Genomic DNA, 27,312 nt, shown 5'->3' on the forward strand with positions numbered 1-27,312 from the left:
CGCAAGTGCTGCAGTCTGCAGGCAAGCACCAATTGGTTTGTCTTGGCTTTGGTTTAGTTGTCCCACAACAGCTACATTTACAAACACATATGGATCGGAATAGCGAGTTCCTTTAACCAAAACAAGCAAACAAGCAAGGCTGATACTTTCACTTTATTTCAAAAGGATCACTTTTGTAATTAATTTCCTTTATGATTAGATGTTGAACTTTCCAATTTAATAGCTTTACGTGTAGAACACAATCTTCTTGGCTTAAAGCCCATTCGATAGCAAAGAATACCAAGAAGATAAGACGAATGTATCCAATTGGGATGGCAAAGGGTTATTCAATCAGTAGCATGTTGTTGTTTGAGTCGATGTGCAAAATTTGCCACCACATTTCTTACAACAGTCACTGCACTTCATAAGTATTCCATCAGCTGCACCACTCGTTGGTCTGACCCTGAGGCTGTGAAGTACTTTGTTTAATACAATACTGTTGATTAATGTTCATCATGTTAAGATCTCTGAACCTGAAATGAATAAAATCTAGCTTTCATTCGGTTCCATAGAAATTAAATTAAAATGAGCTCATGCTCCTGCATTGTCTTTGTTTTAAAGCCGTCACAATGACGATGCACTAAACTGTCATTAAGTGTATCTATCAGCTGCACTTAGACTCAAATCAACTTGTCAAGTTGTTTCCCATTTTATTTATTAGACAAATGAACTCAACCGTTCACTGTGATTAATCTGCGACTGTAATTTTCAGCTCAGGGATATTTGCCCTCTGGAGAGTTCACAAAGCAGTAGGAAAAATTAGGCATTTTAAAAATACTGGCCTGAGTTTCTGGCAAAGCGTGACTTTCTTCAGTATTTGTAGGCTTCCTGAATCAGAGTCTGTTCCCAATCCCTGTCACAGATGCCTACATAAAAAATGCAGTTTAACATCAGTGTCAAGGATTCTCAAAAAGACTCATCCATCTATGACTATTTCACCACTGATTCATATTGACACCTCACCCACCTTCAGTTCATGGTGCCCCTGGTTTACTCATTTCTACCCAATTCAATGAAGCACCTCACACACTAATGGTTTATTATTAGTTCCTTTTCAGAAACAAATTTTACTTTATCTGGCTCAAACTTCGTGCAATGCCTATTCTTTACAGCATTAATTATGATACCAATGGACATAGCATCGAGAGGAGACATTCCTCTCTCAAACCTGTGTTCTTGTTCAACAAGTTAAGGGAGAGCACTGAATGTACTTTATTGTAGTTTCTTGGTTTTTTTTCAATCAACTCCAATGGGAGTTGAACAAGTTAGGTCTTTATTCTTTGGAGCATAGAAGGTTGAGGGGGGACTTGATAGAGGTATTTAAAATAATGAGGGGGATAGATAGAGTTGACGTGGATAGGCTTTTTCCATTGAGAGTAGGGGAGATTCAAAAAAGAGGACATGATTTGAGAGTTAGGGGGCAAAACTTTAAAGGTAACACGAGGGGGAATTTCTTTACTCAGAGAGTGGTAGCTGTGTGGAATGAGCTTCCAGTAGAAGTGGTAGAGGCAGGTTTGGTATTATCATTTAAAGTAAAATTGGATAGGTATATGGACAGGAAAGGAATTGATGGTTATGGGCTGAGTGCGGGCCAGTGGGACTAGGTGAGTGTAAGCGTCGGGACAGACTAGAAGGGCCGAGATGGCCTGTTTCCGTACTGTAATTGTTATATGGTTAGATGAAATAATATTCAACACTGTGCTGATTTTTAACTAATCCCTCGCCTGCTGTCTGTACTCTATGATCATACTTTATATGATCTTTATCAGACTTATACCACAGAAGGTGCAAGTTTTCTTTCTAAAGAAAGGAGAATTTGTATTGTTGGAGATAAGAAGAACAAATGTGGATATAATTGAAACAGATGTGCTCCTCACAGAATGACTGTGGAGAGGATGTTTCTTCCTGTGGGAGAATATAAAGCTGGGGGACACTGTTTAAAAGTAAAGTAGTAGAAGGCCTCCATCAGTCTTGTTAGACCATGGATTTGCAACTTGGAAAGTTTCCAGGGCGCAAGCCTGGGCAAAGTTTTGTTTTATGGAAGACTGGCAGTTGCCCAAGCTGCAAGTCTCCCCTCTCCACGCCACCGATGTTGTCCAAGGGAAGGGCATTAGGACCCATACTGCTTGGTACCGGTGTCGTCGCAGAGCAATGTGTGGTTAAGTGCCTTGCTCAAGGACACACACACAGCCTCAGCTAAGGCTCGAACTAGCGACCTTCAGATAGCTAGACGAATGCCTTAACTACTTGGCCATGCGCCAACTTAAAAGTAAAAACTACCCCTTTGTGGCCAAAATGAGAAGATTTACTTTTCCTGAGAGAAGATCATAACTCTTTGAAACTCTTGTTCTCAATGAACAGTGGAAGCAGAGTCTTTAAAACAAATTATGGCATGGGGTAGATTATTTGTTGATAAACAAAGAGGTGAAAGGTTACCAGTGGTAGACTGAGGTGCAGAGATGAAGTTGCATTAAAATTAGCCATAATTACATTGCAGCAGAGCAGAGTCAAGGTCTCAACAGAAACACTGACACAGAGAAGTGCATATATCATATATCAGGAACACTGATGGTACAAGTAACTTGATGGCAAGTATAAAAATTCTCTTCTTTTGGGAGTGGGGATTTGGTTTGGGGCATGTGGAGATAATATTTACTGGAAAATGTTGACAAAATCTGTGCATGCATTTTATATATATATATATATATATATATATATATATATATATATATATATAGATAGATAGATAGATAGATAGATACACATTGGCTTCCTGTATTTTTTGAATTGATTTTAAAGTTCTCTTACTTGTTCTTAAAGCTCTCAATGGTCTGGGACAGGAGTACATCACAGAATCACTTCCATTTTATAATCCTGCTCGAGCTCTCAGATCTAATTTCAATGGCGGCTTAAATTTAAACAATCTCCCTCAAAAGATAATTGGAAGGTCAGCTTTTTTTGAACTGCACTCCTAAACTGTGGAATTCACTACCTAAAACTATAAGGAATGCAAACTCAGTCGACACTTTTAAATACCAGCTCAAAATCTATTTATTTAACCTTGATTTTAATGAATATCTTTTTGCCTTTTATTTTCATATTTACACTTTATCCCATTGTAAAGTACTGTGAACTACTTCGTTTATATGAAGCATACTCTATAAAAAAGTTATTATATAAATAATAACAGAAGTATATATAAATGCACTTGTGAAGTAAATAGGGTAAGACAGAGCAAAGAATTCATGCCATTTGCTCCTGTCTATTTTCCACACTATTTCCAGAACTTAGTGTGGTCCTGTCAACAGCACGGGCCAATCTGAGAATAAGTTCTCAGTGTCACTGAAAGACAGTCAAATGCCTTTCTGCACCAGCATGGAAACTTGGAGGAAAAACAAACTCCACAGTAAGTGATTACTAAACTTGGATTATTTTTTTGTTAAGTCTGATATTTTCACAGTAACATGGACCTCAGACAAAAGCCCTGTGTTGGTTTGTTACTGTTTAAATTGTCACAGATTACTGAAATGTTAATCAGGGCCAGTCACTGTGAAAGAATTTTTTTGTGCCTTATCTTTTCCAAGCAGCAAACCAGTAAGTATTGTACAGGCCAGTTCATGCATTGTGTAACAACAGTGCCAGCAAAAGTAATTGCCATTTACTTGGTGATTGGAAGTGAGGCAGATGCTGCAGTTCAAATGCTGACAATCTGAGTTAACATGGATTTGCAAATCTCACTGAGACTAGGTGTATCTGTCCATCTTGAATGAGCTGGTATTATTGATAGAAATATGGTCCTTATCAATGAACAAAATCAGTCAAAACTTTCTATTTCAGATGCAAATTTCTTATGTTGTGCTGTTTTTAAATTTTACTGTCACTCAAGGCATTTTTATAGAGAATGAAGCATTTTCATTGTCAAACTGGTCTAATTGGATTAGCTACATTTTCTTTAAGAAGACTTATTCAAATACCTTTGAATCATTAATATCATTTAAAGGAACAATTGCCATTATATAAACCATATCTTGTGAAACTGGGGAGTGATTTGCTTTAAGTATAACAGTACTTCAACTCCATTGCCTTGGTAATATGTTCTTGAGGGTCCGGACATTTTCCCAGATCTTAACACCTAGGATCCACATAAATGGTTGATGGTCAGGCTAGACTGAATAATTTTTCTACCATGGTAGCGTAGTAGTTAGAACAACACTTACAACTCAGGGCATCGGAGTTCAGAGTTCAACTCTAGTGTCCATTGTAAGAAAGTTTATATGTTCTCCCTGTGATCACGTGGGTTTCCTCCGGGTGCTCTAGTTTCTTCCCACAGTCCAAAGACATACTGGTTAGTAGGTTAATTGATGTTTGTAAATTATCCAGTCATTAGGCTAGGGTTAAATAGATGGGTTGCTGGACAGCATGGTTCTTGGGGCCAGAAGTGTTGGTTCCACGCTGTATCTCTAAATAAATAAATAGATAAATAAATAAATAAATAGATAGATAGATAAATAGATAGATAGATAGGTAGCTTTCATTTGATTCATGTCATTCCCCTAACTCTGCCTTTGTCCTTCCTGGAAAAAGTGGTCTGAGTATTAGAAGTCAATCCTCTGCCATCTGATTCCTCAATGGACATTGAACCCTTTTTTAATATATAGTATTTCTGTTTTTTGCACCACTTTTAATCTATTCAATACATGTATAGAGTAATTGATTGATTGATTGATTGATTAATTATTATTATTATTATTATTTTATCTTGTTGGGTTTTTTCTTTGTTTTCTTCTTCTATATTATGTATTGCATTGAACTGCTGCTGCTGCTCAGTTAACAAATTTCACGTCACATGCCGGTGATAATAAACCTGATTCTGATTCTGAATTCTGTTCAGAGAGGCCTCCAGAAATGGCCGATTTCATATTTCTACTCTGCATATTGTGTGTGTGTGGGGGGGGGGGGGGGGAAGGAAATACAATGGGCAAACTGTTAAAATGTAAGCTGAGGTGATAGAGGCCCAGAAAGAGCAGATTGGTAGTCTGACTAACAAAATGCTCCTCCGAAGGGCTGTCAATCTTCTCAGACCGCAAGCATTTGGAGTGTAAATGAAGAGTTGTGACATCTATAGAAATGCATTTACAACTTTAAAAAGGCTGCGACAACTTGTCCTCTAAAAGGCAAGCTTCAAATTATCCTAAGGAATCCGGGGGTTAGAATGGTCTCTGAGAGCTGTACCAGAGTTATTTGGGTTACTGTCTATCTTGCGCCATCCATGTCAGAACCTCGGAGTATTCTTTCTGGCAGCCTGATGGTATGCCAGTCTGCAAACGGGATCAGCTCAGTGGTGTCTACAGTTTATCTGCTGTGGTGTGAAAACTATTGCCCCAAGTTCAACTTTCATAATAGAGTGAGCAGGTGAATATTATGGGAGTTCAAGAGTTAATGAATTTCAGGATTGTCATTATGTATTAATGTTTTTCAATGTCAGTAAATGCATTTATTTGTCCCTTCAATTTATAAATAGGTTGAATTGTGTTCTTATTCATCGTGATAAGAGTGCGCCATGATACTGATACTCATCACTCATGGAATCTAACGTGGGTATTCTTTGTAATTCTATATGTTAAAGATGCACTGAGTTTGATGTTGCCATTTAGAAAAGGACTTGAACGGTGGTGAGAATAGATAAGACTTGAATTGCTTCTTAATCTGAAATTCAGCTTGTAATACATTGCATTGTTCTGACAGCAAAAAGGTGGTGACCTTGAATTTACTAATTTACTAACCCAAAAACAAATTGATGAAGTTACAACAGTGCAGCACGCACACAATGCTGGAGGAACTCAGCAGGCCAGGAAGCATCTATGGAAAAAAGTCCTGCTGAAGGGTCTCAGCCCGTAACATCGACTGTACTTTTTTCCAGCATTTTGTGTGTGTGTGTGTTGCTCGGATTTCCAGCATCTGCAGGGTTTCTTTTGTTTGTGGATGGTAGAACAGTGGTGTATATGGTTTTAGTAAGGCATTCAGCAAGGTTCCATATGGTAAGCTCAAGCACCAAGTCAAGAGGCATGGGATCCAGCGAAACTTAGCTGTGTGAATTTAGAATTGGTTTGCCCACAGAAGGCAATAGTACATGGAGAATATTCTGCCTGGAGGTCGATAAACTGTGGTGTTCTGCAGAGATCTACTCTGGGACCCCCTACTCTTTGTGGTTTTTATAAATGTCTTGGATAAGGAAGTGGAAGAGTGGGTTAGTAACATTGCTGATGGCATGAAGGTTGGTGAGGTGGATAATGTAGAAAGCTATAGTAAGTTACAACAGGATATTGACAGGATGTAGAGCTGAGAAATGGCAGATGGAGTTCAATCTGGAGAAGTGTGAAATGATACACTTTGGAAGGTCAAATATTTTGGCTGAATACAAAGTTAACAGCAGGATTCGTTATAGTATTGGAGGAATAGAGCAGTCTTGGGGTCCATATCCATGGATCCCTTAACGTTACTGCACAAGTTGATAGTGTGGTTTAGATGATGTATGGAGTGTTTAGATTCATTAGCAGGGAGGTTGATTTCAAGAGCCACAAGGTAATGTTTCAGCTTTATAGGATTAGACTGCACTTGGAGTATTGCCTCAGTACTGGTTGCCTCATTATAGGAAGGATGTGGAAGCTTTAGTGAGGGTGTGGAGGAGATTTACCAGAACGCTGCCTGGATTAGAGCACATATCATAAGAGGAAAGGTTGAGCAAGCTAGTGCTTTTTCCATTTGGACCAAAGGAGGGTGAGGGGTGACTTGATAGAAGTGAATAAAATGACAAGAGGCATTGACAGAGTGGACAGCCAGCACCTTTTACCCAGGGCGTAAATGGCTAGTACAAGAGGTGATCAAGAGAAAGTATAGGGAGGATATCAGAAGTTGGTTTCTTACACAGAGAGAGGTGTGTGCATGGATCACACTGTCAGGGGTGGTGATTAAGGCAGATACATTAAGGACAATTAAGAGAATCTTAGACTGGCACATGTAAGAAAGAGATATGGAGGGAAGCATTAGATTGGAGTAGGTTAATTGGTTGGCACAATATCATGGGCTGAAGGGTCTGTACTGTTCTATCTTCTAATTGAATACAATAATTGATCAGAGTTCTGTGCAATCTGTGGATAAATAATGAAACATTACATATTTCTGGTTAAGCTCTTACTCTCACCACACAGCAGTTCCAACCTCAGTTGCTTTCCCTACTTGCCTGTCTGGCCTCCTGCCTTCCTTGCCAGGAATCCGTCTTCTCTGCATTCTAGTGTTTGGAATTGTTTCCATCATGCTGCCAAACTCTTCCCTGCTGTCAAGAGTTAATTGTTGGGAAATTGACAGCAGTAATTGCAGGCTCTTAAACAACTCAAACATTTAGGGCACTGTAGTAATTGGGTGATAAGAATATATTTTCACTCAAAGGTGGAAATGCAAAAGAGGCACTCAAATCATTTTTCCCTCTTTACTTCCAATGGCCAATTATCAATAATACCCATAAGATTTTGAGCTAATCAAGAGAAATAGTTCTTTGAACAATACAAGGACTCAAGTCTTCCATCTTTCACAGCTGCCAATGAAAGTAGGCTTCTGTGAATTAATTGTTGACTCTAGGAATGCCACCAATAACAAGACAGATGCAGAGTTGTTAAGGGAAGGTCACATTTAATCAGTTTAATTGCATTTTTTGAGGAGATAACAAGGAAGACAATCCATTTAATGCCATCCTCATGAATTCAACAAGGCCTGCATAGCAAGCTACTTAAAACAAATATAAAGCTTATGGGATGAAAGGGAAATTAGCAAACCATATCCCAACTGGCTCAGGAGCAGGAAGAAAAGAACAATGGCTGAGCACTGTTCTTGTGTATGGAAGGCTGTAATCAGTGTGGTTCTAGAGCTCAGTGTTCTGTCCTTGCTTTTAGTAATACACACACAGTGGCCATGTTATTAGGTATTGGACTGGAACCAGGTGTGGCCTTCTGCTCCTGTAGCCCATCCACATCATGTTTTGGCATGTTGTGCATTCAAAGATGCTCTTCTGCACATCACTGTGGTAACCTGAGTTTATTTGAGTTACTGTTGCCTTCCTGTCAGCTTGAACCAGTCAGGCCATTCTCCTCTGACCTCTCTCATTAATATAGCATTTTAACCCACAGTGCTGCCACTCACTGGATTTATTTTTCCACACTATTCACTGTAAATCCTAGAGACAGTTGTGGGAAAATATCCCAGGAAATCACAGTTTCACAGCTATTCAAACCACCCTGTCTGGCACCAACAGTTATTCCACAGTCCAAGTCACTTAGATCACATTTCTTCCCCATTATGATGTTTAGTCCGAACAACAACTGAACCTCTTGACCATGTCTGTATGCTTTTATGCATTGAGTTGCTGTCATATGATTGGCCAATTAGATATTTGCAGGTGGACAGGTGTACCTAATAAAGTGGCCACAGAGTATATATATTAAAGATTTGAACTTGTATCCAGTATGTACCATATTGAATTTTGCCCATGATAAAAGAATTGGCTAGGTAGTTGACAGTGTGGAGAAAACCTTCAGAAGGTTTTTCCATTAACAATGCTTTGACTTATCTTAAACTGATTACTTTGTGAAATTCATTCTTTTATTCAATGTAAACATCTAATCTGATGATGAGGCAGCACAATGGTGTCACAATATGTGCTGCTCATCCACAGCTTCAAGGACCTTGGTTTTGAATGTTCTTCAAGAATTTACCTATATTTTGGAAAAACTTCTAAATAAATTGCACATGGAACAAAAGAAACAAAAATTTGTGGAATCGTAATACTTCTCTTCATTAGTGACTGTAATATTCAGAAGTCAATGGTGTGTTTGATTTTGGAGACTGGAGAAACAGTCTAGGCTACCTTAAAAAAAATGTATGTATGTTTTAAAGAAGCTTAAATTGTGCTATTAATCATGCCTGTGCAATGTTTCCCCTGAAACAACTTAAAGCAGAGTTCTGATGAAATTACTTAGTGGAACCTCATGCAAGAACAGGTGAGTCTGGACTTGACAGGAGGCCAGAGGCTCCAGAACAGGGAGTGGGTCAGATGTTCCAGACCAATGTAGCAGATGCCCAATGATTCAGAATCTACAACTTCTGCAAAATGGATATCTAGTTATGACCTTATTCCTCTCACTTGTTTAAAGAAAGACTAAATTCATGAAAGTATCACTTAATGGAACGTGAGTTAAAAACTTGATTTGTTTTCATTCAGTATCAATAGTATACCTAAACATTTCTTTTTTGGAATTTGAGATGAAATTCAAAGATTCAAAGTGCACTTATTATCAAAGAATGTATAAATTATACAACTTGAGATTTGTTTGCTTACAGGCTGTCTGGAATTAATTAAGGTTTATTAACTCAAGCAATGATCCAACATGATACATTTACAAGGAATCATTTTGAGAACTATAACAAATGAGGCAAAGTCTGGCTTTTTTTTTAAATGAGAAGATGCCATAGGAATATTTTAAAGAATCTTAAATCATGTCATTTATCATGCCCGTGGAGTGTTTCACCTTAAACAATGATCACTTTTGCATCAGCATCCCTTCATGTAGTGTAGTTCATCAATCCAAAGCTGAGCTCTGATGCCATTCCGTACAAATTAAAAGGTGGGTTTTTTTCTGTAACACTTTGACTGGAAATCTAAATTCTTAATATGATAGCATTTTTATTTTCAGTGCCAGAATAATTGTTGGTGGCAGTCACCAAACGAAACACCTGAAGAGTGGTGTTATCATCTAATATCACTCCTCCCAACAGATGATATAAATGCAAACAAGAGAAAATCAGCAGACATTGGAAATCCAACCAGCACACACAAAATGCTGGAGGAATTCAGCAAGCCAGGCAGCATCTGTGGAAAAGAGTACAGTTGACTTTTTGGGCTAAGACCCTTGATCAGAGTATAGATGACCGCTGAGGAAGAGGAGGGGTGGGTTAGTAGGTTTGCAGATGACATGAAGGTTGGTGGTGTCATGGATGCTATAAAAGGTTGTCATAGGTTACAACAGGACAATGATGGTACAGATCTGGACTGAGAATTGGCAAATGGAGTTCAATCCAGAAATGTGTGAAGTTATTCACTTTGAAAATTCAAATTTGAAGGCAGAATACAGGGCTAATGGTAGGATTCTTAGCAGTGTGGAGGAACAGAAGGGTCTTGCGGTCCCCGTCCATAGATTCATCAAAAATGGAAGGCTATGTGCGAGGGAGGGGTTAGATTGATCTTAGAGTGATGGGTTTGAGGTAAACCATGTATACCTGTCTGGACACGCCCCTCTGCTGACTGCTCCTGTGGCTCCTCACACAGACCCCTGTATAAAGGTGATTGGGGCACTGCTCCACCCACAGTCTCCAATATGGTCATGCTCCATTTTCACTGTTAATAAAAGCCTATCGTTCACTTCCAGTCTCCTAGAGTTATTGATAATGCATCAGGGTTGATTAGTACTGTCCCTATACTGTTCTATCTTCTACGTGCTATGCTTAATCTCCATCTCCACCACACCACATTGTGCTTGCTAATGCCTCAACGAGATATCCCAACTATTGTTGCCCATAGTGAGTATCATACAGCAGTACCCTTCAAGGAGAGGCTTTCCAGTTCCAGAGTTCCTCAGGATCATAATCTGAGGTCATTAGCAGCCTTCAACACTGGAGCTATGTGGTCCATCACAAACCATGCTGGAGTCATGAGGTAACACATCTAGAATGACTGGCTAACACCAGAATCTCGAAGACCAGCATTAAGAGTTGATCAGCTCCCTTTCTGATTTGTTTTTCAATGCTTACTTGTAACCGATTTTATCTTTCCATTACAGCAAATCAAAAGCTGTGAAGCATAGTGAGGGGGGGAAGGTAAGAGTGACTGCTGGTGAACAACAAAGTAGTGATTGGGTTTGTGGGTACTGGTGTCACATTCCTTGAAAGACGGCCATTCCAAGTTGCCTCATTGCTTCCTCCTCCTTCTCAGTTGCTCATCCCAAATCTGATGGTGAGATAAGTCTCATCACCAGGGCAACGTGGCCTCATTCAATAAGCCTCAAAGAATCTTGACTCTTGCTCTGCATAACCTTGACAATTTAAAGGAAACGTTGTTGTAGCATATTAATGATTTGCACTAGCACATACTGTAGGGTAACATGGTTTTCTTTGCATAAGCACTTGTGAGGCCTGCAGTATACCGTCAGCAGAGAGTTCCTTTGATCAATAGCCTCCTTTTGGTTTTCCTTGATGGCTCAAATGTGCTTGATAGTGCAGACTGCTCCAAAATGAAGGCTTCATACTAGATGTACAATCTGTGTGCAACTAGTTGGTGTGAAGAAGCTTTGAAACTAGTGAAATATCCTTCAGCCTGCTATACTGCTCCTGGAGTTTTGAAACTCGAAACTTTAACTGCCTGTAGAATTGTCTGCACAGCCAGGAGAAGTCAATCAGCAATTAACCTATATGATTGATTCAGTTAATGAACACTGGTGGGAGAACTGTCAACTGGCTCTGCTGCTGCATTAGGTGTGTCCAGTAGTGTGAAGATAAGAAACGATGTGAGCTGAAAATTTGTATTCAGAAATGGCAGCCAATGTTTCTAGCAGCAATTTGAAACATTTACATTTCGTCAATAATTTCCAGTCGCATATTTGGCTGCTTCCTTTTTTATTTAGCTTTAATGAAAGTGAAGATTATAATTAATGGTTTTTGGTTAATTTGGTCCCAACTGAATGCCTTTTATTTTACATGTGGTTCAGTGACCTTGGAAAACCTAATACTGGAAGATAAATTGTCAGATAACACAGAAGTTTACAATATAAATATATGTTAAGGAATTAGCCTAAACAAAAAGAGATTTTCACATTTATTAAAGTGCTCTCTTACTAAATTTTGTTTAAAGCTGTTGTCAAAATGTTATCTCTGGAGCCAGATTTGCATTTGATATATAAAGGACTCGTACTGCATCAATTAAGATTCACCCTCATAGAATAATGACTACACAACTAGCCAATTACATTTCCAGCAGTATCAAACCATACTTGAAAATTAATTAGTCTCCGAAAAGTTAATGAACCTGAAAAATTGAGCAAGAACTAACTGCATATTCTTTCCATGTAAGGAATATTAGACAAATCAGTCAGTTGAGTGATATTATACTTTAGAGAGGATGTGACCCAAGTTGTTACATGAACTATAAGCTATATGAGTTTATTTCTCTATTACACTATGACTAAACCTTAACATTTGAATATTTGCCTTTGGCATTTGAATAATAATAAGTGGATTCTGACAGATGTGGAAACAATAAGTGTATACTATCTTTTTCATTATTTGTCTGACCATCAAAATGTTGGACAGATTATTAGAAAGAGACAGACATAAATTTCTTATACATTCAATATCATTAATCAGAAGATGAGTGACCCACACTTGCAAAATCAAAATTCCAGGACTCAAGAAGACTTTGGGAATAATTATGACTCAACACGTAATTAAATGTTCATTTATACATCACTGCACTGGTTCTATCTTACTTTTCTCTGTTTAGCGGTAATTAATACGTAAGAGCCTCAATGTCATGGCCTGGAATTGATTTCAATGGCAAGCTTATTAGTAAAATAGTGTAGTTTGTAGAAGATGGGTGACTCAAACTACAACTCAAACAACATAGCATGGCATGTGTCTACTCACATAATTGTTCTGCAATTTAGTCAGTACTAACAGCACTATTAACCTCACTTGTATTCACAACACAAATCATGAACCAATATAATGGTAATAGGAAATGACTGGTGTTAGTCAGACAGTTCTCCAATGGGTCAGTGCAAGTACCCCAAACATGTGAAATGACCAGGAGGATTATTTAACCCATGCATGAAGCCAAAACCTAACTCAAACTGATTCAGATTCCCCTCTTGCTCACTGCAGCCTGCCCAGCTGTTGGTCAGTAGCAAGTCATTTATGTGGTTTTATCAGATGATGTATTGCATCACGTGTGATAATTTCTGGCTCTCAGCATGAAACCTCTCAGAATAGATCAAAACAGATTTGGAAACTCTGCCTGATGTACGACGTGGACTCCAAAGTGTGGTGAAGAACTAAAATCCCATTGGTTGACTAAGCTGAATTGAAATTGAAAACATGAATGAATAATAAGTTCTAGTCTTTGTGATAATGGGCCCTAGTCATTCAAAGTAAACTGAATTTGTCCTGGGTGAAAGATCATAAGAAATTCTTTTTGAGTATATGTTGAATGGAGATTCTGATACTTCATACATCTCCTGCATTCATATCTGTACATAGGTTGGGCCTGGCTTTGGCAAACATTTGGGAACAAGCATTAAATTCAGACTTTGTTGAAGCAGTCAGAATCTGCAGAGTTGAAAAGAGAATTAATATTTCAAGTTGATGAATTCCATCTGAAACAGGAAAAGATAAAGATAAAATTAATCTTTTAAGTTATGGAGACACATGTGGGTTGGGGATGGGGTGCTGCAAGAGAACAAGACAAAGATTATTGATGCCATAGGCATCAGGAGGCATGGATGGCACAGATGGTGGTGCTGGCACTTAAAAGAAGGAGGTAAAGATTAGTGGATAATGAGGAGCCATGAGATTGAAGATGCTAAAATTATGGAACAACTTGCACTAACACTGGAGGAACTCAGCAGATCAGGCAGCATCTACGGAGGGTAATTAATGGTCAATATTTCTGTTTGAAAAGTCTTGGCTCAAAACATCAACTGTTCATTTCCCTGCATAGAAGCTGCCTAATCTGCTGAGCTCCTTCAGTGTCTTGTTTGTGTTGCTAGTGAATAATCAATTCTGGGGAAGATGTAAAAAGGAGGATACAAATAAAATCTGAAAATCACCAGGATAAAGGGAGAGGAAAAACAACCGTGAAAGCTGAGGTTAAAGGCTCAAGTTGCTGATTATCTGAAATAATTGGGACAGTATAAGTAGATCTGGGCAGAGTTGTCAGAATGGGGAGGGATAGGGAGTTAAAGTAACAGGCATCTGAAAGGTCAGGGTTACCATTGTAGACTAAAAAGATGTGTTCTGTAACCAGAGTTTGACTCCCCAGTGTAGAGGAAACTGAAGAACATGAGCAGCAAATATGGTTTTCCAAATTAGAAGAAGCACAATTAATTCACTTTGTAAACTTGAAATACGAGGGGTGATTGATAAGTTTGTGGCCTAAGGTAGAAGGAGTCAATTTTAGAAAACTTAGCACATTTATTTTTCAACATAGTCCCCTTCTACATGTACACACTTAGTCCAGCAGTTGTGGAGCACACAGATCCCTTCTCTATAGAAGGGATCCAAGAGTGATTGATGTTCATTGCCTCAGGCAGAAGGAGATGAGTTATTAACTTCAAACTTTCTGCATTTTCACTCAAAGAGTTGAACTACACGTGCATGTAATGAGAGAGTCTTGGACCTCCAGGAGGTCCACAGCAAGGGTGATTGATGTTTGTGGCCTAAGGTAGAAGGAGGTGAGTTATACAGCTCTTGTTACATGCACCTGCAGTTCAACTCTTTGAGTGAAAATGCAGGAAGTTTGAAGTTAATAACCCATCTCCTTCTACCTTAGGCTACAAATTTATCAATCACCCCTGCTGTGGACCACTTCTGGAGGTCCAAGACGCCGACTTCTACGAGGAAGGAATCCGTATGCTCCTCAACCGCTGGACTAAGTGTGTAAATGTAGGAAAAATAAATGTGCTAGGTTTTCTAAAATTGACTCTTTCTACCTTAGGTCATGAACTTATCAATCACCCCTTGTAGTTCAGGTTGTTGAATGATTGGGAAGGAGTTAATAAAATGGCAGGTGCGGCATCCACTGAGCCACGTTGTGAAAAGGTGTTAATGGAGAATGGAAGAATAGACCAAAATGTCCTGATGTTAGCAGTCACTTCAGAATGAAGGACTCCAAGCAAGACACAGGTCTGAGAGACTGAATTGCCCATTGTAAGGTACAGTGCCTATAAAAAGTAATCACCCCACCCTCCCCCTTGGAAGTTGTCATGTTTTATTGTTTTACAACATTGAATCACAGTGGACATGTTATAGTTTACTGGGAGCAATATGTTGAATGTGGAAGTTAGAAGAAGGTAGCCTTATCATTAATACAGATAGGAGGACAGAGCTGAGAACAGAATAGAAGGGAATGGAACTGAAGCAATTGGGAGCTCAATGAATCATGACTGGGGTAAATGGTAACTATGGTAAAAGAAAATAATTTGAAAGCATTGGTATAGAAGCTTGTATCATATAAACAAAAGCTTGGAAGGAGAAACATGGATAATGGAGAGAAGTTGAGTGAAGTGGTGAGGGAATAGAGAAAGGTTGACCATAGTAGTTTCAGTGGATACTACTCACTAACTAACCCTGGAGTTAGAGAAGATGAGAAAAGAAAGGGAAGAGTCAAAGATGGACCAGGTGAAGGTGAGAGCAAAGTAGGAATTGGTACCACAGTTGATGAAACCATCTAGACTACAGGAAAACAGGATGCAGCTACAGGACTATCATCAACATGTCATCAACAGGCCTGAATAGAGATAAAACAATAGCTGTTTCACAAATCTCACCAAGAGTGTTAAACATAAAGTTATTCAGTGATAGAATAAAGTAAATCAGAGGATAGATTGTGGTGCACAGAGACTGTCAGGAGCCATGGTGTGGGTTGACTGGAACTGAAAAGAAGCAAAATCACAAAAATTGATATTTTGGAATTATTTCCATCCACAGAGATCCTTTGAGTTTATTAGTAAGTTCACAGCTCATGAAAGTACTTGGGTCTCTAGCATCATTTAAACAACTTGTATTTTAAGATATTTTTAGTTGGATTACCAGGAGCTTCCTTAGATAGGAAAGTTTATTTATCAAAAAAGTCAGTGTTACAGAAAGGTATAAATAAAAATGTTATCGAGATGAATCTGTTTGTTTTTAGAGCGTACAGTGGGCTTGCCAGTTGGACACTTGGTGAGGAGAAACAGTAATATTAAATATGTAGCCTTAGCTCACGCCCAGAGACAGGAAATCCTCTTGGTCATTCGAATGGGGGAGTAAGAGTGCAAGAGTAACACAGCATGAGCAACTAACTTGATGTGTTTCATGCCATGGCATTTCTATATGTGATGATCTGTGACGAAGTGGGAGATGTGTGGGAATTCAGGTTGTGCAAGGATTTCAGCACTAAAGTACAGGAAAAAATGGCCGATTATCTCGGACAGCAGTTTAATTTCTTCCTTCAATCACAGCTCTGCAATTCCACACTTGAGTAGAGGCAGAAGGTGAAAGTTCAAAGAGATAAGGAACTGGTTGAAGGCAAAACAAACTATGCTACACATCTGGAATTTATGTTTGAGTACCTCCACCCTCAAATGGGGACTTAAGCTGAGGGAGAGACATTGAATAAATTAAAATATAAATATAAATGTTTTACATAACAACTGCCACTTTATGGGGAAGGGGGGAGCAGATGTCAGAAGGCTCAATTCAAGAGACTGCTTTAAACCCACCAGTTAAGGTGAACTTTCCTCATTAAGATCTTAACTGGTTGAATTATCACTAAAAGCATAAAATGGGAAATCCGTTGAATCGTTGAAGGTCAAGTTGGACAGGTTTCAAATTATGGGCCTGGGGGATTGGACAGATTTGAAGCTGGCATGTTTGGATCAGGAATGAGATGCTGACAAAAATCCCAGCCTGGACCACAATCCCTGAGACACTCAGACGTGCCAACAGAGAATTGCTAGGAGTATTACTTTCTCAGAATGACAGCTGATTGATTGAGTACAAAAAACATTTATTATGCATTGCTTCCAAACCAACTGATTTAAACTGATTCTACGCACTGATCAGATGTTCTACTCACCAACTACTGGTGGGTCCTTCGAAAACTTCTGGTAAAGTGCTTTTCACACTCCAGCTCTTCTTGCAGAAGTCAGGGAGGAACTGGAGATCAGATGCTGGTGAATTTGCTCCCCCTCAAGCTGCTGCCAGACCCAGTACTGAGTCCAGAGGCAGATGTCAAATATCCTTTCGCTTGAGGGTGTCATACATACATCACCTCTAGCCCCCTCAGATTTACACTGGCCCTTATGGGTGTAGCAGGGCTGCCCTATTCAGATGGATAAGGCACCAGCTCGATTGTTGAGAAAGATTTGTACATGTCAGTATTTTTAATTATCTATATATTTTAATATTAATCTGATAACTAAGTTCTATTACATATATTTATTTTAGAACATACGTATTATTTTGTGTGACATAAACAAATTGACATTAACTTAGAGGCATAGAGTTATAGAAAAGTACAGCATAGAAAGAGGCCCTTTGGCCCATCTAATTTCTGCTGAGCCATTAATGTTGCTTAGTATCATCAACAAGGACCAGGACCATAGACCTCCATACCCCTATCATCCATGTATCTATCCAAGCCTCTCTTAAATGTTGAAATCAAGCTTGTATGTACCACTTGTGCTGGCAGCTCATTCCAAACTCTCATGACCCTCTGAATGAAGGAGTTTATTCTCATGTTCCCCTTAACCCTTTTATCTTTCACTCTTAACCTGTGACCTCTAGTTGTAGTCCCACCCAACCTCAGTGGAAAAAAGCCTGCTTGCATTTGTCCTATCTATACTCCTTACGATTTTGTTTACCTCATCAAATCTCCTCTCAATCTTCTATGTTCCAAGGAATAAAGTCCTAACCTATTCAATCTTTCTGTATATCTTAGGTCCTCCAGACCTAGCAACATCCTGTAAATTTTCTCTGTACTCACTCAACCTTATTTATATTTTTCCTGTAGGCTGGTGACTAAAATTACACACAATACTTCATATTAGGCCTCACCAATGTCTTATACAACTTCAACATAACACCCCATCTCAATACTTTGATTTATGAAGGCCAATGTACCAAAACCTTTTTCTTAACAACCCTATCAACCTGTGATACCACTTCCAATGATTTATGGACCAGTATTCCCAGATCCCTTTGTTCTACCACAATCCTCAACACCCTACCATTCACTGTGTAAGACCTACCCTGGTTGGTCCTATCAAAGTGCAACTCCTTGCACTTGGCTCCATTAAATTCCATCTGCTACTTTTCAGCCCAATTTTCGAGCTGGTCCAAATGTTGCTGCAAGCCATGACAGTCTTCCTCCCTGTCCACTACACCATCAATCTTGGTGACATCTGCAAATTTGCTGATCCAGTTAACAACGTTATCATGCAGGTCATTGACAGACCCAGATCAAAGTTATTAACTTTTAACTTGAACCTTTCTTATTGCCTAATTTCTTTTAAGTTGTTACGCAATATTTCTGATCATCAGCAATTTAAAAACCGTTAAAAAGGCCTTTGACAGCAGCAAGCATCAAAAGGGCATCAGCCCATTAACCAAGGTCTGCTCGGCACTCATGGACGGCTCTGCCTCATGGAAAGGTCACAACTGCAATATCGTTCAGGACAATAGGACTGCAAAAAGTCCTATTGCTTTTGCTGCATGCTTTTGGCTGCAAAAAGCATGGCAGTGGGAATAGTGCAGAGGGTGGGGGGAGAACGGTGAACCGGTTCAAGCACAATATAGCCCATTATGTAAGTTGTTATGTACAGAGCATGACGTAACCTAAACTAAATAATTCAATCAGAGACTGAGGTCTATAATTAAACTGTTACCTCCAAACAATGTTAACAATTGACTCTAGCTCCATATCTTCAAAATAGTGGTTGTTTAATCTATGCTGAAAAGGGAATCAAATAACCAAAATAACATGCACAGAAATATGTAAAGTGCCAATGATAAGAAATTTCTTGGAATTTGTAATCCATAAAATGTCATTGTCACTTTGAAGCAATGTCAAATGTAGAAGATCAAAAGAAAATTCTGACAAAGGTTACTGACCAGCTAATGTTATGTCATCCCTTCTGTTTTTCTTTACATTGATTCAATGAATCTTCTGTTCATTAACAAAACTCTCCTCCACATGCAGCATGGATTTTATGCCATTTCTGAGCAGGCAGCAAAATTATGCTCTGAGTTCTGAATGTCCATTTCTTTGTGTGAGTTGAATAAACTTTCGCTCATGCGTATTTAGATTCAAATTCTTTCTGGCAAGAAAGTTGTGCCACCAAAATAATCAGCCATGAGTTTGTAAGAGCTATCCAACTCTTTAAGCTGTTTTACTTAAATAAAAGTAACAAAATCATGCTAAGTAAAGACACCTTATGTCAACCTGATGGTCATCCAAAACAAAGCAGTCACTTCCCTCTCTAAGGGAGTTTAAGGATTATCCCTAAGTTAAGATCACTTGATGAAAGAATTTGGGTTTGCTACACTTTTAAGTATGTGAATAAATGTTGAAGTAGTTTTTCACTGAAAGAATGAGGTCTGAAATGTTACTTAATATTTGGCTCTTGGTATTTAGGGCAGGCATAAGCAATGCAATACTTCCATTTTGATTCAATTGATTTAATAGAACATAGAATAATACAGCACAGTACAGGCCCTACGGCCCTCAATGTTGTGCCGACCCTTAAACCCTGCCTCCCATATAACCCTCCACCTTAAATTCCTCCGTATACCTGTCTAGTAGTCTCTTAAATTTCACTAGTGTATCTTCCTCCACCACAGACACAGGCAGTGCATTCCACGCACCAACCACTCTCGGAGTAAAAAACCTTCCTCTAATATCCCCCTTGAACTTTCCACCCCTTACCTTAAAGCCATGTCCTCTTGTATTGAGCAGTGGTACCCAGGGGAAGAGGCGTTGGCTGTCCACTCTATCTATTCCTCTTAATATCTTGTATACCTCTATCATGTCTCCTCTCATCCTCCTTCTCTCCAAAGAGTAAAGCCCTAGCTCCCTTAATCTCTGATCATGATGCATACTCTCTAAACCAGGCAACATCCTGGTAAATCTCTTCTGTACCCTTTCCAATGCTTCTACATCCTTCCTATAGTGAGACGACTAGAAATGGACACAGTTCTCCAAGTGTGACCTAACCAGAGTTTTATAGAGCTGCATCATTACCCCATGACTCTTAAACTCTATCCCTCGACTTATGAAAGCTAACATTCCATAAGCTTTCTTAATTACCCTATCTACCTGTGAGGCAACGTTCAGGGATCTGTGGACATGTATCCCCAGATCCCTCTGCTCCTCCACACTTCCAAGTATCCTGCCATTTGCTTTGTACTCAGTCTTGGAATTTGTCCTTCCAAAGTGCACCACCTCACACTTCTCCAGGTTGAACTCCATCTGCCACTTCTCAGGCCACTTCTGCATCCTATCAATGTCTCTCTGCAATCTTAGACAATCCTCTACACTATCCACAACACCACCAACCTTTGTGTCGTCTGCAAACTTGCCAACCCACCCTTCCACCCCCACATCCAGGTCAGTTAATAAAAATCACGAAAAGTAGAGGTTCCAGAACTGATCCTTGTGGGACACCACTAGACACAACCCTCCAATCCGAATGTACTCCTTCCACCATGACCCTCTGCTTTCTGCAAGCAAGCCAATTCTGAATCCACCTGGCCAAACTTCCCTAGATCCCATGCCTTCTGACTTTCTGAATAAGCCTACCGTGTGAATTTAGACAGAGAAACATGCAGGAGGTGATCATTGAGGAGAGTCCATAAGAGGTGGCTTCTGCTCTGTTCTTTTGAAATTCTCATGACATTCACAAATATATCTTCATGCTGATCAGAGTATCCAGGTCAATTCTGGCTTAAATCTGGAAACTGTTCCTTGGGCTTAATTGACACTTGGTGCATTAGCTGTTGCAACCGATCATGACTCCCAATGGAATGTTTCACAGGATGAAGGAAACTGCTATGGAGTTGTGGAACAACTCCTGCTCCCTTGCTCCTCAGGAATTTCACTCATTTATTGCGAATTCATTTATGGGCTAGATCCTTAAACAGGTGTGGGGCCCTTAATGAACATAGAGAAAGACATCTGAATAAAGGGATTTTGTGAATTTAGGGGTTAGACCAGTGCTGTGCAAATTGGATATTAGTTATTTCACTTCTAACTTGTTATAATTAGCACCTATATTACACCAGGTAAATGAGTTTGAGGAAGAAACATACAGGTTTGTACCGTTTCACCTCACAGCACTGCCCCTTTAAAGAAATTTGAGTCATATTCCATGCACGCTGTTTTGCAATTTGCATCTGGGTTAATTTTAAGCAAAGCATGATGCTTAAGAGGACTGAAATAGACCAGTAATTTCACTGCATGTTCTTCATCAACCAGAGACTGCATGGCTCCAGTTAGGAAACTGAGCTCCTGACATTAGAAACCGTATAAATCCCACTATGGAAATGAGTCATACGTGCCAGCAAACTCCCAGGTGAGTCTGCGTTGAGTTATTAAGGCAAAATTCGGGACATACCACAGAAGCAAAATACTGCAGGTGGTGAAAATCTGAAATAAAACCACTAAGTACTCTAAACTCAGTGGAAGTAGAAAAGAAAGAAAAAAGTTAAATGTTTTGGATTAGAAACCTTTTTTCAGAACAGCTTGACATGCCAACATTGTTTCACACTTCATTCTGACCTTTTGAGCAACTGCAGCACTTGTTGCTTTTATTTAGTTACTGTTAAGCTTTTCATCCTAGAATCTAAAGCGTGAGGGGGGAGGTGGGTGGCGAGTCCAAGGCATCCCATTCCTAATTAATATATAATTCTCTTGGAAAATAGATGAGTAGAGGTACAGAGTTAAGAAAAGGACACTGTTTTGGTTCTGGTGTCCCTCCTGTGATCAAATAGCCCGATGATTTTCAATTTCCAGTCTCACACACCAAAGCATATGAAAGATTGCAAACATAAACACTGGACTGTAGTCTATATAGGGTTGCATGGGAAAGATCAGAGAGTGGTAGTGGGCATAATTCCAAAGTGTGATTAGACGCTTTACTAATTCTTGTGCTGGTTCCAGTTGACGTTCATAGCACCACTTGTCTTGAAATCAATGATGTTTTGTAAACAAATCATGGCCCATTTGAATGGTGAGACCTGGTGATGTTTAGGAGTTAGGCAATGGATCACTTTGAACCTCTTTATGCAGAAAATCTATCACAAAGTCCTGCACGTTTGTTAGTAGTGTGCTGTATTAATAGTGTTGGTGCATTACATGAGTAACATTTTGAAGCAGCACATTATTAGGTTGCCTTGACAGCACTGTGGATCACAATGATATAAACATAGCCTGGGTAAAAATGATGCGATAAGACGCAGTGAACTTTGGATGAACATTCTGCTTTACCTAAAGGGAGTACCGGCCTATCACATAGAGCTTACACAGGCTGCTGACTAAAACTAAGAGCAACAAAAAAGCACAAAAAATGTCTGAAGAATTCTTTCTCAGCACAGATCAGGTTTGTGCTTTTTAATCAGATTTATTAGCATAAGGTTACCAGTATTCTTATAGTTTATTAACATGAGAACAGTTTGGAATCGTGACAATAACTAGGTACGAGAAGTCAGGAGCCATGCATCCTGCTCCGAAATATTATTAAAGTTGGAGATAAGTGATACTCAAACGATCAATGTTGTAATGTGGAAAAAAAATAATCTGTAGATGGAAACCAGTAGCTTGCTCCAGTGGTAACACATCCATGAATCAGAAGATCATCTGCTCAAGTCCCACTTCAGAGACTTGAATAAATAATTCAAGCTGATGTTTCAGTAGAGTTGTGTTGAGGGAGAGCTTCATCGTTGTAGGTGCCGTTGTTTGAGTGAAATAGTAAACCTGTTTGCTCTTTATATAAGATCCCACTGGAGTAATGAAGACACTTTATTTAGGCTAAAACTGATGCAGGATTAAGTTCTGCTATGTGTCCTGCTCTTGATTATCATCTGTAGGATTTCCAGATGGTGCATGTTGTTTAAAATATGCTTTTTATGGGAAGGGCCCAACCTCCATGAAATACTGAGCTCCTGCCTCTTTCAGATGAGTATCTCGGCTGTCTAAAGAAAAGGCCAGTTAAGATGGCAGTGAATGAAAGCAGACGTGTTGACAATTCGTCAATAGATCTAGGTTAGGTAACTTTTAATTAATCGAAGCTCACACTTTATTGTCTCTGCATAAACAACAATGTAGTTATGGTGATCTGGGCCAACAACTTACAACATGAATTCTGCTGTTTCCTTCATACCAGTGCTCACTCAGAGCATTTTTCCAATTTATAACACTGAAACAGGACACCTCCATTGGCCAGACGATCGATCTCATTCTTCTCCCAACCCCTAGTATGGGGGTTCTTCCTCGCGATGGTGATTCTCCAGAAAGAGTTATCGCTGACAATGCAATTGAAGTGTCCACTTTTAAATGCATTCCTTAACAATTCAAATGTAGCATTCCAGTGTCATTGGATACACATCAGTTGGTTGACCCTTAACACCTTTTTATTGGCTCTGGTTCAAGGCTACAACCCACATTATTCTTTAATGTCTGCCCCCCCTCCATTCCCACCCCTACCAGCCCAGTGTATTTGTTTCAACTCTGACTGGTCCAAACCAGTCAAACTAGCTGACTGAAACATAGATTCTAACAGAATTACAGATTGCTTCTCCAGCAGGTCTTGGCACTTTACATAATAGATAGCAACTTGTGTCTACATTCAATTGCTCTGACAAGATTATCCCAAAGCAAGAAGCAGTTCAGAGTCCACAAGATGGAGGGTGGGGAGGGGTGGGGTAAGGATCTGTAGGGGCAGTCCTACAAAATGACCATCTCCATCCTTCTTTCCTCAACCCACTCAGGTCCGACACCCTTCTCCACATTTCAAATCCACCATGGCCAACATAAGTAGATGAGAATTTGTTTTAAATGGACAATTACCCTGTTAAAATCACTCCATTGTAGCTTTCATATGAGATTCAGAATCAGGTTTAATATCACCAGCATATGTCGTGAAATTTGTTAACTTAGCAGCAGCAGTATAATGCAATACATGATAATATAGAGAAAAAATAAATAAGTAAATCAATTACAGTAAGTATATACAGTATGTGTATATTAGATAGATTAATAACAATGCAAATACAGATATGATATACATATTTAAAAAGTGAGGTAGTGTTCGTGGGTTCAATATCCATTTAAGAATCAGATGGCAGAGGGGAAGAACCTATTTCTGAATCACTTCAGGCTTCTGTACCTCCTTCCTGATGGTAACAATGAGAAGAGGGCATGTCCTGGGTAATGGGGGTCCTTAATAATGGACATCACCTTTCTGAGATACCACTCCCTGAAGATGTCTTGGATGCTATGGAGGCTAATACACAAGATGGAGCTGACTAATTTTACAACTTTCTGTAGATTCTTTTGGTCCTGTGTAGTAGCCCTCCCCTGCCCAATACCAGACAGTGATGCAGTATGCCAGAATGCTCTCCATAGTATGCTTACAGATGTTTTCGAGTGTTTTAGGTGACAAACCAAATCTCCTCAAATTCCTAATGAAATATAGCTGCTGTCTTGCCTTCCTTATAGCTGTATCAAAATGTTGGGGATATGGTGGAATTAATTTAAAACTATAAGGAACAGGGGAATGTAATGCCATTTTAAACAACAGCTGAAAAGGTTAATGAAGATAAGTTAACTAGATGGACATATTGTTGAGGTTGAATGAAGAAGAATGGGAGCATGTTCATAACAAGCATTAATACTGACTTGGACCAAAAGGACAAGTTCATCTGTTTATATGCTGAAATATACCTGGTAATTTTATGCTCTGTGAAATAAAAATATCAAGGCCCTGAGCTGTATAGACAACCTTTGGGTTTCTTATTCAGGCTCGCATGTGAAATTGAGAACTGACTTAAATAGCTATTCACAATTTTTTTTAGGGGTTTCTACTATCCTTAAATTAAAGTTATCTAGTTGTCACAGGAGAGTGAATACCTGTGCTTCTCCTGTACATTAGATAATTAATTTTGGCAGCAAAGTACACATTTGTGATCTATATAATAAATTCTAAATACACATATGTAGTATATAAAATAAATTCAAATACCACCTGCTGATCAATTAGCTTTAATGAGATATTTACAAGTTCCTTTGGACAACTGTAGCTGACTTGTTGAAACAACGGCCTTTTTGGAACATTTGTAAAGCATTTGCAGATTTTATAAGATTAATATATATCGGACTACTGCAATATTCTGTGCTTGAGATCAAATGCCAAATTCTGGCAGCTGGAAGCCAGGCACACTGTAAGCCTCCACTTCACCTGCTACACAACTTAAAAGTGCTTCAACGGCAAGTAGATATCTGTTGTCAATTATATCAATCAACAGAGCGAAGACAAGAACCTTGAGTGAAACATGTTCCATGTGCACACATAACTGCAGCTGTAACGATAACAGAGTCACCACCATGACTAATGACAATCAGTACCTTGCTGCAGCTGGGGTAGTGTAAGATTCATGGCAGGCAATTTGTGCTTCCCACAAACAACAGTATAATAAGCTTATAGTATTTCAGTTTTGGAGGTGCTGATTGAGGGAACGGTGCTGGGTTGAAGCAGTTAACAGTGCTGCCTTATGGCTCTAAGGACTCGGATAGATCCTAATCCCGAATGCTGTCTATACGGAGTTTGCACATTTGCCCCATGAACACATGGATTTGTGTTGATTGCTCCAATTTCCTCCCAGTTCCCAAAGATGCACTGATGGGCTAATTGTCCGCAGTAAATTACTTCTTGGCTAAGTAAGTGGGAAAAGAATCAAAATAACTTGATAAGAACATGAGAAAGAATAAGTTGTCATGCTACAGGAAGATGAATGGAAGGGGTGGGGGGGATGTGTCCAACAGGATTGCTGTACTGGGAGCTGGCACAGACCTGATGGACTCCTTCTCTGTTATAGTAAGCTGGTACCATACTGAGAAAGCTGAACGCCTCGCTCCTGCAGACATTGCCTTCTCCCCACATTCATTAAATGTAGAAGTGTAATAAATAGAAACTGAAAAAGGTCATACATCCCCTCAGGTCTTCTCTACCATTCATGAAAGTTATGGCTGGTCCTCCATCTCAACTCCACTCTGCTGTCTAAACATCACATTCCTAGATTCTATAAATATCCAAAAACCCATCAATCTCAGTCAGGAGTAGACTTAAAGACTGGATATCTGGCCAAAGAAATTACAGATTATCTGCATCCCAAATTACATGCCTAAGGCAAGCTAGCAAGTTCTAGGCTCTAAGCAGGAGGAAATATCCTAAGTATTAATCTTTGGATTTTCATTTCTATCCCTGAACGGCAAAAGCAAACAAAACTAAACCTCTGTAAAAAATAAAAAGCATATTGGATCCAAAGCAACATTAAAAATTGTGAATACATTTCTAACATTTACATCAATTGAAAAGAGTATACTAATGAAATCATTTCTCAAACATTTATCCGACACTTGACACCATTTCTGGATTTGAAAGATAAATTCTCATTGGGAATTAATTTTCCAATATTTTGTAAAGCATTGAGTAGAAAATTATCTATATAGTAAAGCAAATGGAACACAAGAGAATTTAATCTAAATTTCAGTCCCTAAATATGAACTAGTCATTTATACATAAATCACATACTTATGAATTGTGCCCCTTAGGATCTCCATGCACATAAGATGAGGAACATGTACAGTGGTGTTAAATATTCCATAATGCAATGAGATAACAATTGTACAAAATTCTTCATCAATTAGTTCAGATACCTGTCTTATCAAGATGCTTAAATTCTGTTTGTCTATAATAAAAGGGATAAAGCTTTACTGTTCTGCAACTATCAAATTTATGGCATTGATTTTCTCTTCGGTAAGTGCAACCTTCAGAATTTTCCTTCAAACCTTCAGAGTTTGCTCCAGCCACTTCCCCCTCACTGATGGTAGGGGTTCCCTCTTCAATTTTCTAACTTCCCCAAGGTTAGACACTGATCCAACCACAACCCTGACCTTCCCCTTTCCACAACCCAATTGTATTTCCAGTCCCAAATGGCCCAGCATTTCCAGATTAAACCTCTATCATCTCTTCACTCTAACCTCCCTGTCCTCACACTGTAAACCATAGGCCTGCTGTTTGCCCCGTCAGCTCCACTATCGCCAGCCCTTTAGCACATTTTCAATGTAACGCAGTTACACGTGCAGTTCCAGAAACTGCATTCATTCCTGACCGCTGGTTGTGTCGGTGTGGAGTTCCTCCT

The 27,312-nt window shown here is 39.2% G+C and overlaps 1 protein-coding gene across 4 annotated transcripts in view; it reads left to right on the plus strand.

Annotated features, from left to right (window-relative positions):
- The window catches only part of ppp2r3a (protein phosphatase 2, regulatory subunit B'', alpha), a 346,067-nt gene that overhangs the window by 44,635 nt on the left and 274,120 nt on the right, over positions 1 to 27,312 (plus strand). Inside the window, exon 1 of one of the 4 annotated variants that reach the window (XM_073040815.1) lies at positions 3,410 to 3,445. The exons of the other annotated variants lie outside the window; for them this stretch is intronic. The gene's annotated coding sequence lies outside the window, so the exon portion shown is untranslated. Of the gene's footprint in view, positions 1 to 3,409; positions 3,446 to 27,312 lie in introns of those variants that run through there. 4 annotated transcript variants of the gene reach the window in all.

This window comes from Hemitrygon akajei, chromosome 3 (genome assembly GCF_048418815.1).
Source record: "Hemitrygon akajei chromosome 3, sHemAka1.3, whole genome shotgun sequence".
Classification (NCBI taxonomy): domain Eukaryota; kingdom Metazoa; phylum Chordata; class Chondrichthyes; order Myliobatiformes; family Dasyatidae; genus Hemitrygon; species Hemitrygon akajei.